Source organism: Piliocolobus tephrosceles, chromosome X (genome assembly GCF_002776525.5).
Source record: "Piliocolobus tephrosceles isolate RC106 chromosome X, ASM277652v3, whole genome shotgun sequence".
In the NCBI taxonomy this organism is placed as follows: Eukaryota; Metazoa; Chordata; class Mammalia; order Primates; family Cercopithecidae; genus Piliocolobus; species Piliocolobus tephrosceles.
The window spans coordinates 66,678,278-66,691,956 of NC_045455.1; the positions used below are offsets into that span (position 1 = coordinate 66,678,278).

Here is a 13,679-nt window from a genome sequence, read left to right on the forward strand (position 1 = left end):
AGGAATGTAAGGATAATTTAATAGATGTAAAATCTATAAATGTAAATACTGTAATAATAAAAAAAATCTCAAATATACCATATTACGTGATAAAAAGCTCAACATCCTCATATAATACAGAGTTTTAACCAACTAGAAAGAGGAAAAAAACTTCTTTTATCTAGAAAAAGTATATATATAGGCTGAGAGCAGTGGCTCATGCCTGTAATCCCAGCACTTTGGGAGGCTGAGGCAGGTGAATTACCTGAGGTCAGGAGTTTGAGACCAGCCTCAACATGGAGAAACCCCATCTCTACTAAAAATACAAAAATTAGCTGGGCATGGTGGTGCATGCCTATAATCCCAGCTACTCGGGAGGCTGAGGCAGGAGAATTGCTTGAACCTGGGAGGCGGAGGTTGCGGTTAGCTGGGATCCTGCCATTGCACTCCAGCCTAGGCAACAAAAGCAAAACTCTGTCTCAAAAAGAAAAAAAAAAAAAAAGAAGAAGAAAAGAAGAAGTATATATATATAAAATAAACCTCCTACTTTGCTATCAATGATGGAAGCATCTGCTTTAAAGTCAGAAATACAATGAAGACACCTATTATTTACAAAACTGTTCAACTTCTAACTGGAGGTCTTTCCCAACTCAATAAGACAAGAAATAGAAATAAGAGAAAAATAAAGAGGGATTCAAAACTGTCATTAATTGTAGAATTTATTGTCCGCAGAAAATATTTTGAAAATTACAAACTTTTAGAATAAGAGAATTCTGTAAAATTGCAGAGTACAGGATCAATAAATAAAAAATAGTTCAATACATTTCTATACACAAGAAACAACCAATTTGAAAATGAATGACAAATTAAAATATCTACTCCAAAATAAATGGAATTTTTTGAATCTGTAAGGTTCTTGGAAATAAATCTAAAGTAGTATATTACTTGAAAGTATGAAACTATATACCTTTAATGAAAAACGTAAAGGAACACTCAAGTAAATGGAAAGATACATCACATTCATTTACCAGAATGCTTAAAATATCATGAAGTTATCAATTTTTCCCTAAACTGATCTAAAATTTGTATTTTCCCTAAACTGATCTACAAAATATTCCCAGTGAATATCATAGCTTGTCATGAAAATTAACATGCTTAATCTGAATTTTATTCAGATGAATAAATGATCAAAAGTGGCCAAGGAGATTAAAGACAAGGAATTTGTTCCATCACATCCCAAAGCTACTACAAGGCAGTAGTAAGTGAAGCAGTGCATACAAAGATTGACAGATAGGCAAACAGAAAAGAATGGAGAGCCACTGTGCCAACCACAATGATACTAGGTGTGCATTAAAGCATCTTAACACAATGCCTTGCACCGAGTAAGCACTCAGTAGACATTTATTAAACAAAGAGCTTGTGTTTTTAATATTACCATTTGATTTCACTTCAGCATTTACAGGATGCTTAGAATTTACTACATGAAACAAGACAGCAACTAAAGCAAGAATGTGTCTTGCCCTGTCACCCCCAGGCTCAAGTACAGTGGCTCAACCATAACTCACTGCAGCCTTCAACTCCTGGGGTTCAGTGATGCTCCCACCTCATACTCCCAAGTAGTTGGGTCTACAGGCATGAGCCACCATGCTTGTTTAATTTTTAAAATTTTTGTAGAAACAGGATCTTGCTATATTACCCAACTGGGTCTTGAACTTCTGGCCTCAAGTGATCCTCCTGCCTTGGCCTCCCAAAGTGTTGGGATTATAGGTGTGAGCCACCTAACCACAAGGACGTTTCGGTTTGAAGTCATTATTCTGGGATGAGAACATAGTCTCTTCCAATGTTTCTCAAGCTTCACAGTGCATCAGGGTTACTAAAAAGACTCATTAAAACGCACATTATGAAACCCCGCCCCTAAGGTTTCCAATTCAGTTGGTCTGAAATGGGGTTACAAGAATTGAATTTCTAATAAGTTTCCAGGAGATGCTGATGCCATTGGTCTGGATACTGTATTTTGAGAATCACTGGTGTAGTCCTTCAGGGGTGCTTAGAGAAAGTAAAACACTATTTTTTTAAATCTGAATCTTACATCGGTATAAATATATATATATACACATACACACACACATAAATATAAGTATGTATGTATACATAATAAGATATATATGCCCAATAGATATAATATGTAATAATGCAATTATTAAAATCATATTCCTTATATTACAAATTTATAAAATAAAAAATAAAAATAGCTATCAACTATTGAGTATTTATTATGTGCAGGGCACTGTGGTAATTGCTTAAGATACATTACTTATTTTAATCGTAACAACTGTATGAAATAAACATTACCATCCCTATTTTCCAGATGAGTAAATTGAGCCCGGGAGAGATTATAAGTGGCCTAGCCAGCTAGAGAGCCGTGACGCTGGAATCTATCAGATTCCAGATTCCAAGCTCTCAGCTTTTGCACTACATTGCCTTTATCTCTGAAATAACAAGTGACTGTTCCTGATCCACCTATCCACAAACCTGACAACTGTTTACAATGTAAAGCACCAACAACTGGAGCCATCAAGTCTACTCTGAAAGTCAGATTATGGGGAAAGGCAATAAAAAACTTGCTTCTTTTTACCTGAAATTAATCATTCATTCTGCTGAGAGCAAAGAAGACTCGAAGAAACAAATTGAAGATGTTAATAAAATATCCAGGTAGTACTGGTCTTCTTGATCTCCCCAAACCACAGAACAAAGATTCCTATGCAATACATTCATTTCCTCCCTCAGTCCCAGTGGCATCATTTGCAAACACAATGAAAAAAAGAACTAAACTGCACTTTTTGGGAAAATGTTCTAGCATCCTTTTGTTTGCTTTTCTCTGTGTAGCGAGATATTACAGAAACTCTGAAAGTCTCTAAGTGTAAGGAGATGGAAGCAAAGACACTAATTATTCTTTAGTGATCCTGAAAGTTTGCTGATAAAAGAGAATGAAGTAGCAAGAGGATATGTAGCCAGATTGGCCCAGTCAGAAAGTGAAATTTCAAGAAAACAGAGATTGGGAAAATTGAGAGAAGCTGTTCTTTAAGAAGGAAGGAGCAGAGTGTCATCTTTATTTTTAAAGTTGATGGCATATTCATTTTTCAGACTTTTATAGTTTTAAGTTTTAAAGAAGGAAAAAGTGAAAACATTAAAATACTGAATGGACAGAGCAGAACTTCCCATTAAAATAAATACACTTTGTTTTATTGTTGGGAAAACTCTAACGAGTGCCAGACTATTAACTAAATTCTGTCATTTTTTGAACGAAGAAATTTCCAGTCTATTTCCAGAGGGTAGGTTAAATTGGTATCTATTTAATACATCTTGGAATTATAAAATTAAAAGAAAATATGCTAAAATACTTTGAAAAACTACACATCTTAAACCTCCTGCATAGCGTGTTCATGCCAAAACCTGCTTCCTTTGTGTCTGAAATCTGAGGCTATTAGCAACATTAACCTGAAGGAGACTACTGCCTCAGTCTACATGGGGATCATTTTGCTGCATGGCTAAGAATGCCGGCTCAGTTGGTGTTGATCTTATAGGTATATTGGGGACTAAGAAATCTGATATCTAATTAGCACTAGTATTTATGCATTGCTCAAGATTTTAGACCTTAAATTCATCCTTAATGCCTCTTTCTCACACTCTACTTTTAACTGACAATTCCTGTCAGCTCTGCCTTCGAAATTTATCTCAAATCCAACTCTTTTTCTCTCCTTCACCACTTGCACCTTAGCTGCCGCCACCATCATCTTTCTCTTAGACTGCTGAACTAGTTTTTTCCTGCTGTTGCTGCTGCAAAATATTCTGCACAGGGTGGTCAAAGTGATCCTTTTAGAACCTAAGTCAGATAGTGTCACTCCACTGCTCAAATTCTCCAACAGCTGCCCATCTCACTCAGAATAAAATCCAAAGTCATGACCACAGCCCGTAAGGCTCTAGTAGATCTGACCCCTGGTTACCTCTCACAACTCAATTCTTACCTTTCTTTAAGTCCTTCGTCGACGTGACCACCAAAATGCTGCTCAGCAATCACAGTAACACTCCTTGCCCCATTCATTTCCCTTCTCTCACAATTACTTCTCCTCTCTCCTCAAAGTCCTCTGTCATTCCTGCTCCCAGCTGATGCTCTTGCTCCTTGTTGTGCTAAGAAAGCCCTAGCAATTAGAAGAGTCCACCTGCTCCCATCTCTACATTTACCCACCTACCAACAATTAGAAGAGTCCACATGGTTCCATCTCCATATTTACCCATCCACCAGCAACCATGCCCATTGATTTGCCCTCCTCATGGATGCACTGGCTGTGCTTGTATTTAAGGCCAGTCTCTCTTCTCATGGATCAGATCCCTCCTCTCTAACCTTCATCAATTCTCTCTTCTCCTGTATCAATTGTCCCTCTCCCCTGGATTATTCTCATCAGCATACAAACATCATATAATTTCTCCCTTCTTAAAAGTAAAAGATCTCTCTCAACTTTGCTTCTGATTTCTACCACCTTAATGCAGCAAAACTTCTCTTAAAAAAAAATCTTTACTTTCTGTCCTCCCATTCATTCTTGAACCCACTACACTTACTCAATGCAAATCTAAGCCCAGTGGTCAGTTCTCAGACTGCGCCTTGTGTGACCTACCAGCATCTTTTGGCATAGTCCATCACTCCCTCCTCCATACGTTTCCTCTGCCTGGCCTCCAGGATGCCACAAAATTCAGGTGTTGCTCCTAGTCAGTCATGTACTCTCTTCTGCTCCCCTCACCCTATTCCCACCCCAGAACTCAGCTTCTCTGGCCTCATCTCCTATCAGGGTCCCCTCATTCTCTACCACTAGTAACACAAGCTGGCCTCTTTGCCGTTCCTCAAATAAGTCAGTTTAAAAGGCCTCATCCTTGCTCTCATCTCTGCCTGGAATGCTCTTTCCTCAGCTCCTTTAAGTTTTTGTTCAAATGTCACATAATCAATAACACCCTCCCTGACTACCATATTTAATATTGCAATATCTACCAGCCCTTAAACTTCCTCCTCCCATTTATTTCCTTCATGACATTTACCATTTTCTAACATACTGTAACATTTATTTATTCAATTTAAGTCTTCCCTTTGGCCAGAATATGGTCACCTTGTCATTCAAAAGTTATCTGATGCAGATTTTTTATTGTAGACACCTGGCCTGTAGTAGGCATGTAGCAAATCATTGTTAAATTAATGAAGCTTTGGCTTCTAGCATATGCGTTAAAATAAATATCACTATTGGAGACATTATATCAAAAAGCTGAGACATACTTAGGACCCCAAATTAATGAACAAAATATTCAATAATAAACTATGTTAAGTTCCCAGAAGATTGCTCAGAGCTGGCTTGGCCAACATAGAGGACTGTTTCCATAGCCATGGTGGGAAATACCAATCTTGAAAAGAGATGCCTCTCAAATCTTTAAGTGAGCCAGTACCCTAGGTAACTAAATGAGTAGAGAAAGTTAGGTTCTGATTTACACATGAGATTATCCAGTTGCCAGCCCTCAAATGCTGTCACTCCATGAGCAGTTTGCTCTTAAATTCTTCAGGTCTTCGAGTAGACATAATCATTTTACAGAAGCCCAATTCAGAAACAATTATACTGCAACATAAGCAGTAGAACCATTTCATGCCAAGCTAATGACTCTAGGACATGCAAGGCATGACTCTCTGTACAAATTCACTTTAGAGCAGAGGTCAAAACCATTAAACTAATGGTGAACTTGAGTCCCTGGGCTCTGAGTGCCCCATGACTCCAGGGGATTGAGATTTGTAAGAAAAATACTAAACATAGAGTCATGTATAAACACTCTAAAGGATTCTTTATACAAATGCCTTTTTGTCTAAAATCAGAACTCTAGAAAATAGAACATATGTTTCTACATTTAAATTGTTAAAAATCATTAAAAAGACATTCAAGAGTTGAAGAAAAAGAAAAAAATTCTCAGCAAGAAGTATGAAGATATTACTGCTTGACTTTAATAAGAGTTCTATTAAATCTGTTCTTTTCTGTTTAAAATGTTCGTTGTAAAGCTTTAGTCCCTTTACATTTTCTTAAAAATCCAAGCTTTGCAACTTCTGAGAGATTTGGTGTTAGTGTGATGAGCTACCTTCCCCCTCCCCAAGAAACATCCTTATTGAGACTGAGTTTCCTTGGGCTGGTGGGGGGAGGAGGTGGTGAGTGACCTGGCCATATGATGTCAACATACTACCACAGAAGACAGAGATGAAAAACCATGTTCATGGACTTTTACATTTAAATATGTAAAATCCTTATAACAAAAAACACTCCTACACAGAGACTAGCTAGCTCTTCACCAAGCATTTTCTATTCTTGCCCCAATTTCCCAGCCTCCCTTGAAGTTAGCCATAACTGAAGGCCAGCCAATGAAATATGAACAGAAGTGATGTATACCATCCCCAGGACTTAGCATATAAAATTTCTGGAGCAATGTCAGTTTGATGTAGATGGGTGTGGCAACCTTAGAAGTCCTAGGTCAGAGATGGCAGAGCCACAGATGGAAGAAGCCCAAGAAAGAGCTATAAATGACTACTTAGAAGAGAATTATCTATTGAAAGAGAACCAACATTGGACATTACATAGATGTTAACATAATTTTATTGGCTGGGCATAGTGGCTCATGCTTGTAATTCCAGCATTTTGGGGGGCTGAGGTGGGCAGATAGCTTGAGCCCAGGAGTTTGAGACCAACCTGGGCAACATGGCAAAACCCTGTCTCTATAAAAAACACAAAAATTAGCTGGGCATAGTGGCATGTGCCTGTAGTCCCAGCTACTCAGGAGGCTGAGGTGGGAGGATTGCTTGAGCCTGGAAGACAGAGGTTGCAGTGAGCCAAGATGGTGCCACTGCACTCCAGTCTGGGTGACAGAGCAAAGCCCTGTCTCCAAAAAAATAAAAATGAAAATAAAAACTTTTATTAAGTGTTTTTCTTGCTGTGTTACTATAGCTCTCATTACTTTAACAACATGGTATCTTAGTTCAGAATGGTAAAACTCAGTGAAGAATTAAATTACTAATGCCTAATCTATTTAAGGTAAGCAACTGTACACCAAGCTCTAACATACATTGTCTCTTAGCATTCAAATTCAACAGGCTTGCAACAGTTGTAAAGAGACTAATACCAGGGTCTTCTTTTTAATAGCTAAAGCTTTCAATTAGCTAAACACTCAAAACTTCCATAAATAATGTAAAAACAAAGATTTTGGGTTGCTCTTGCTACTGTTGAATAAAAAGAGTCATGGCCTTCTTCACTCTGATCAAGCTTCTCCCAATCCAACCCCTTGAGAAGCCTGAGCATTGGAAAGAGTGGGGGAAGAAAAATAAAAGATCTGGGAGAAGGAAAGTGTCCTTGAGCCACTGATCATCTGCACAGGGTAAGGGAAGAAATTTTGGATTCAATATAAAATTGAAGTTCTGATTTTACATGAATAAGACTTTTAGTGCCTCAAAATATCTTAATAATTAAAACAAGGAAAGGTGGAATAAAAAAACAGATAAACAAATAGAAACATAGATATAAATCTTACCATATCTGCCAGTCACCATGGCTTACATCTGTCCAGCACTTCAGGAGGCCAAGGTGGGAGGATCACTCTTGGCTAGGAGTTTGAGACCAACCTGGTCAACATAGCAAGGTCCCATCTCTACAAAACTTTTTTTAAAAACTAGCTGGGCATGGTGGCTCATGCCTGTAATTCCAGCTATTAGGGAGGCTGAGATGGGAAGATTGCGTGAGCCCAGGAGTTCAAGGCTGCACTCAAACTCCACTGCACTCCAGCCTGGTCAATGGAGAAATACCCTGTCTCTAAAAATATAAAATAATTTTAAAGAAACCTAATCATATCAGTAATAACATTAAAAGGAATAACATTAAAAGTAAATAGTCTAAACATCCTAATTAAAAAGCAGAAATTGTCAGGCTGTATTAAAGAACACAACCTAACCACATGCCATTTATAGAAATCATACTTTAACAAATTAACAATATTGGGAACAAGGAAAATAACAATGCTACAAATTTGACAGTTATTAAAATGATAAGGGAATACTATGAGCAATTTTATGTCAATAATTTCAACAACATAAGGAAAAAATGGACAAATTTCTTGAAATATACAAATTATCAAAGCTCATTCAAGAAAAAAATAGGTAACCTCATTAGTCCTATATCTATATCAAAAGGTGAATTTATAGATAAAAACCTTCCCAAAGAAAACTCCTGGCCCAGATGCTTTTATTGGTCAATTCTACCAACATTTAAGAAAATAGAAAATCAATGAACATTTGGAAATTGAAATGTTAAAATATGTGTAATTGCATAAAAATATACTTAGGGATAAATTAAGTAAAAGATTGCAAGATCCATAAACAGAAAAATATAAAATATTACTGAGGAAAATTAAAGAATATTTACACAATTAGAGATACATACCAAACTAGTTTGGAAGACTCAAAATTATTCTCCCCAAATTGATACATAATGGCAATATCAAAATTAGCAGACAGACGGAAACAATAAAGATTAGAGCAGAAATAAATCAAATAGAGAATAGAAAAAATCATAGAGAAAATTAACAAGAGTTGATTTTCTGAAAAGTTGAAATTGACAAACCCTTAGCCAGATTAACTATAAAAAAGAAAGAATAATTAAATAAACAAAATCAGAAATTAAAGTGGAGACATTACAACAGATACCTAACAAATTAAAAGAATCATAAGGGACTATTACAAACAATTATGTATGAACAAATTGGATAACCTCGAGGAAATGGATAAATTCTTAGGAAAACACAAACCACAAAGATTTAATTAGGGAAAAATAGAAAGTCTGAACAAACCCATAACAGATAAAGAGATTGAAGTAGTAACTTAAAACCTCCCAACAAAGAAAAGCTCAGGACCAGATGGCCTCACAGCTGAGTTCTACCAAACATTCAAAGAAGAATTAATAATATTCCTTCTTAAACTTTTCCAAAAAATGTAACTAGAGGGAATTCTTCCAAACACATTTTACGAGGCCAGCATCACCTTAATACCATAGCCAAACAAATATACCACAAGAAAAGAAAACTAAGGCTGATATCTCTGATGGATGCAAAAATTTTAATAAAATATTAGCAAACTGTTTTCAACAACACATCAAAAAGATTATACATCATGAACAGTTGGAACTTATTCCTGGGATGCAAGGCTGGTTTAATATATGCAATCAATCAATGTGCTACATCATATTAACAGAATGAAAGATAAAAACTACACGATCATTTCAACGGATGCAGAAAAAGCATTTGACAAAATCAACATCATTCATGATAAAAACTCAACAAAATGCTTACAGAAGGAACTTACCTCAACACAATGAAGCCCACATGTGAAAAGCCCACTGCTAACATCATAATCAATGGAGAAAAACTGAAAGGTTTTCCTCTGTGATTCAGCACAAGGCAGGGATGCTCACTCTTGATACTTTTATTTGATACAGCCAGAGCAACTAGACAAAAAAAAAAAAAAAGTAATGGACAACCAAATCAGAAAGAAGTACAATTGCCTATGTTTGCAAATTATATGATCTATGTAAAGTAAATCCTAAAGACTCCACAGAAAGAACTGATAAATTCAGTAAAGTTGCAGGATTCAAAAACAACACATAAAAAATAGTTGATATTTCTATATATTAACAAACTATTCAAAAAGGAAATTAAGAAAACAACCCCATTTACAATAGCAAAAAAAATAAATAGGAATAAACTTAACCAAAAAGGTTAAGATTTGTACATTGAAAACTGTAAAACTTTCATGATTAAATTAAAGACACAGACCAATGGAAAGACAACCCTTGTTCATGGGTTGGAAGAATTTATGTTGTAAAAATGTCCAAAGTGATCCACAAATTCAACGCATGGCATTCTTTACAGAAAAAGAAAAAACAATCCTAAAATCACAAAAGACCCTATTACACATACTATTTGTTTTTACTTTAAGTTCTGGGGTACATATGCAGAATGTGCAGTTTTGTTACATAGGTATACACATGCTATGGTTGTTTGCTTCACCCCTCAACCCATCACCCACATTATGTATTTCTCCTAATGCTATCCCTCCCCTAGCCCCCGACCCCCACAACAGGCCCCAGTGTGTGATGTTCCCCTCCCTGTGTCCCTGTGTTATTGTTCAACTCCCACTTATGAGTAAGAACATGCGGTGTTTGGTTTTCTGTTCTTGTGATAGTTTGCTGAGAATGATGGTTTCCAGCTTCACCCATGTCCCTGCAAAGGACATGAACTCATCCTTTTTTATGCCTGCATAGTATTCTATGGTGTATATGTGCCACATTTTCTTTACCCAAGGACCCTATATAACCAAAGTTATCTTTATCAAGAAGAACAAAGCTGGAAACATCAATACTTTCTGATTTCAAAATATATTACAAAACCATAGTAACCAAAATAGTATGATACTGGTATAAAAATAGTTACATAGACCATTGGAACAGAATTTTAACATCCAATGTCCAAACTCAATAAAAATAGAAGCAAAATAGGAAACTGGAAATAAATCTGACTTATAACTATAAAAGCAAAAATTCTCAATAAGTATAAGCAAAGAGCATCTCGCAATATATCAAAAGACTAAGTAGAGTCCATTTCAGGAATAACAGGTTGATTAATATCAGGAAATTAATACATCCATTGAATTAAGTACAGCAAAAAAGTAAAAGGTAAAAGCACATGTCCTATCAACAAATACTTAAAAGGCATTTGACGAAATTCAGTAGCCAGTCCTAACTAAAATAGGGCTAGAAAGAAACCACTTAAATTCAACAAAGAAATTTTCTAAAAGCTAGCAGCAAATTTTAAAATCATAACTAGATAAAGATGATCTGTTTCACATTATTTTAATGCTATTACAGGTATTATAGTATATATAACATGAAAACAAATAACTGGCAGAAGTATTGGAAAAGATGAGAAAAAAAACTATTTTTGGTGGTTACATGATTGTATACCTGCATGCACAGAAAAAAAATCAACAATTGTAGTAAAAAATTATAAAATTAATTTTAAAATTTGTTCTAATTTCTGAATTCAAAATAAATATTTTTAAAAATTAGCAGATTTTCAGCCAGGCGTGGTGGCTCACGCCTGTAATCCCAGCACTTTGGGAGGCTAAGGAAGGTGAATCATCTGAAGTCAGGAGTTCAAGACCAACCTGGCCAACATGGTGAAACCCTATCTCTACTAAACATACAAAATTTGGCCAGGTGTGGCAACAGGCACCTGTAATCCCACCTACTCGGGAGGCTGAGGCAGGAGAATCACTTGAAGCCAGGAGGCAGAGATTGCAGTGAGCCAAGATCACGCCATTGCACTCCAGCCTGGGCAACAAGAGCAAAACTCCATCTCGAAAATAAAATAAAATAAAATAAAAGTTTATTTATGGTATGCAAAAATCTCTTACAAATACATAAGAAACAAGTAACCCAATAAAATAACGGGCAAAGACAATTCACAGATGGGTAAATCAGTGGCAAACAAACAAATGAAAAGATATACAAATTCACAAGTAGTAACCATGGATATGCAAATTGCAGTAACAATATGATTATCACTACACCCATCAGACTGATAACAATTTGAAATGCCATAACAGCTATTGCTGGCTGGACATAATGAAATGGGTACTCTCTGAGATTGCTTGTGGGAAGGGGATGTGTTTGGACCTTCGGACAAAGCAATCTGGCATCATTTCTTAGAGGTAAAACACATACCCACACTTAGGCCACTTAGCAGTAACATTCCTGTGTGTTCCATAAAAATCAATTTCTTTGTAAAGACATATGTAAAAAGATATTAACTGTAGCATTGCTTTGTAAAAACAAAAAAAATTAGCCAGGCATGGTGGCAGGCGCCTATAGTTACAGCCTTGGCCTCCCAAAGTGCTGGGATGACAGGCATGAGCCACCACGCCTGTCCAAAGTATACTTTCTATTATGTTCAAATATATAGGATTTAAAATATTTTTATGGAAAAATATGAATACATCAAGAGACAAAATTCTGCTTCTCTAGTGATCAAAGAATTCCAAGGTGAAAGAATGAGTTACCGTTTTTCCTTAGAAGATTAGAAAAGATTTTAAAAGCTGATAATACCAATTGATTGTGTAGATGTAGAGAATTAAACACTCTGGATGCTTTGTGCTTTGTGAATGTAAATTGTTAGAACCTTTCTGGAGCATACTCTGGCAATATTTATGAAAAGCCCTTAAATAATCAGTGTACAGTCCTACAGAAATGTATATAAAGAATAAGGATAGTCAGTAATATCAAGAAATTATAAGCAAGTTACCTAAATAAAATAACATATGTAAAGTGCATAGTGCAAACTTAAACTATTATTAACATTCAATAAATGTCCTAAAACTGAGGGATTTGGTTAATCAATTGGTAGTTGATATGGTTTGGCTGTGTCTGCACCCAAATCTCATCTTGAATTGTAGCTCCCATAATTCCTACATATCATGGGAGGCGCCCAGTGGGAGGTAATTGAATCATGAGGACAGGTCTTTCCTGTGCTGTTCTCCTGATACTGAATAAGTCACAGGAGAGCTGATGGTTTTATGAAGAGAATTCCCCTGCACAAGCTCTCTCGCCTGCTGCCATCCACGTAAGATGCGACTTTGCTCCTCCTTGCCTTCCACCATGATTGCAAGGCCTCCCCAGCCATGTGGAACTGTGAGTCAATTAAACCTCTTTCCTTTATAAATTACCTGGTCTCAGGTATGTCTTTATTAGCAGCATGAGAACAGACTAATACAGTAGTCAAGCTCAGGAGGAGAAAAAAAATAATGAAATATTTAATAAATAGTACTAGCATCCTGGAATGGAAAACAATGCAAGTTTTTAAAATGATAATGGAGATCTATGTTCTGATTTAGAAGAACATGAACAAAACCCAAAATATTATTAAAGGGAAAAAGGAAATTGTAAAGCAGTATCTTTGAAAATGCATTTGCAATTATATTTTGCAGAAAAAAAAATCTGAAAAGAAGTGCCTGAAAATGTTAACAGTGGTTATCGCTGAATAGTGGAATTTCTGAGGTTCATTTCTTTTTTTCCATCTATGTTTTCTCATTTCTTTCACAATCAGAGTGCATTGTTGCATAATTTTTAAATTTTCCAAAGCATCACAGTGTGGATGAATGTTTAGAATAGGGAATCAGAATCCTAGCTCCTTAACGTAATAGCAGTGTGACATTAGGCATTTTACTTTAAAAATCTGTTTACACATCTGTTGATTAATGATACAGAACCAAAATAAGCCATCTCCTGGTCATTCCAAATCAACAGGCCTTTGTCGTACTTGAATCCACAGGCAGTGGGGAAGAGGGTGCATGCTGACATTAGCTCACACTAGCAAAACTTCATGTTGCTCAAATAGATATTCAAAAGACAGGCTCAGATGCAGGAACTTGTGGAGTTATTTTCAAATGTCTCATGACTTGAAAGAACAGGTGTTGGAGGAAACTGTGTCTACATACTTGCTAGGAAAGCATTCTCAGGTTTCTTTTCTAATCATGGAAAAGATGATACATTAATGGGACTATTACCCCTACTTTCTGAAAACAGCCA

At 36.1% G+C, this 13,679-nt stretch overlaps 1 long non-coding RNA gene across 1 annotated transcript in view; it reads right to left on the bottom strand.

Annotated features, from left to right (window-relative positions):
* Nucleotides 1-13,679, bottom strand: part of LOC111523104 — a 225,453-nt gene that overhangs the window by 74,436 nt on the left and 137,338 nt on the right. Inside the window, exon 5 of the long non-coding RNA XR_002725434.1 lies at nucleotides 9,401-9,542. This is a non-coding gene — a long non-coding RNA (uncharacterized LOC111523104). The remainder of the gene's footprint in view (nucleotides 1-9,400; nucleotides 9,543-13,679) is intronic.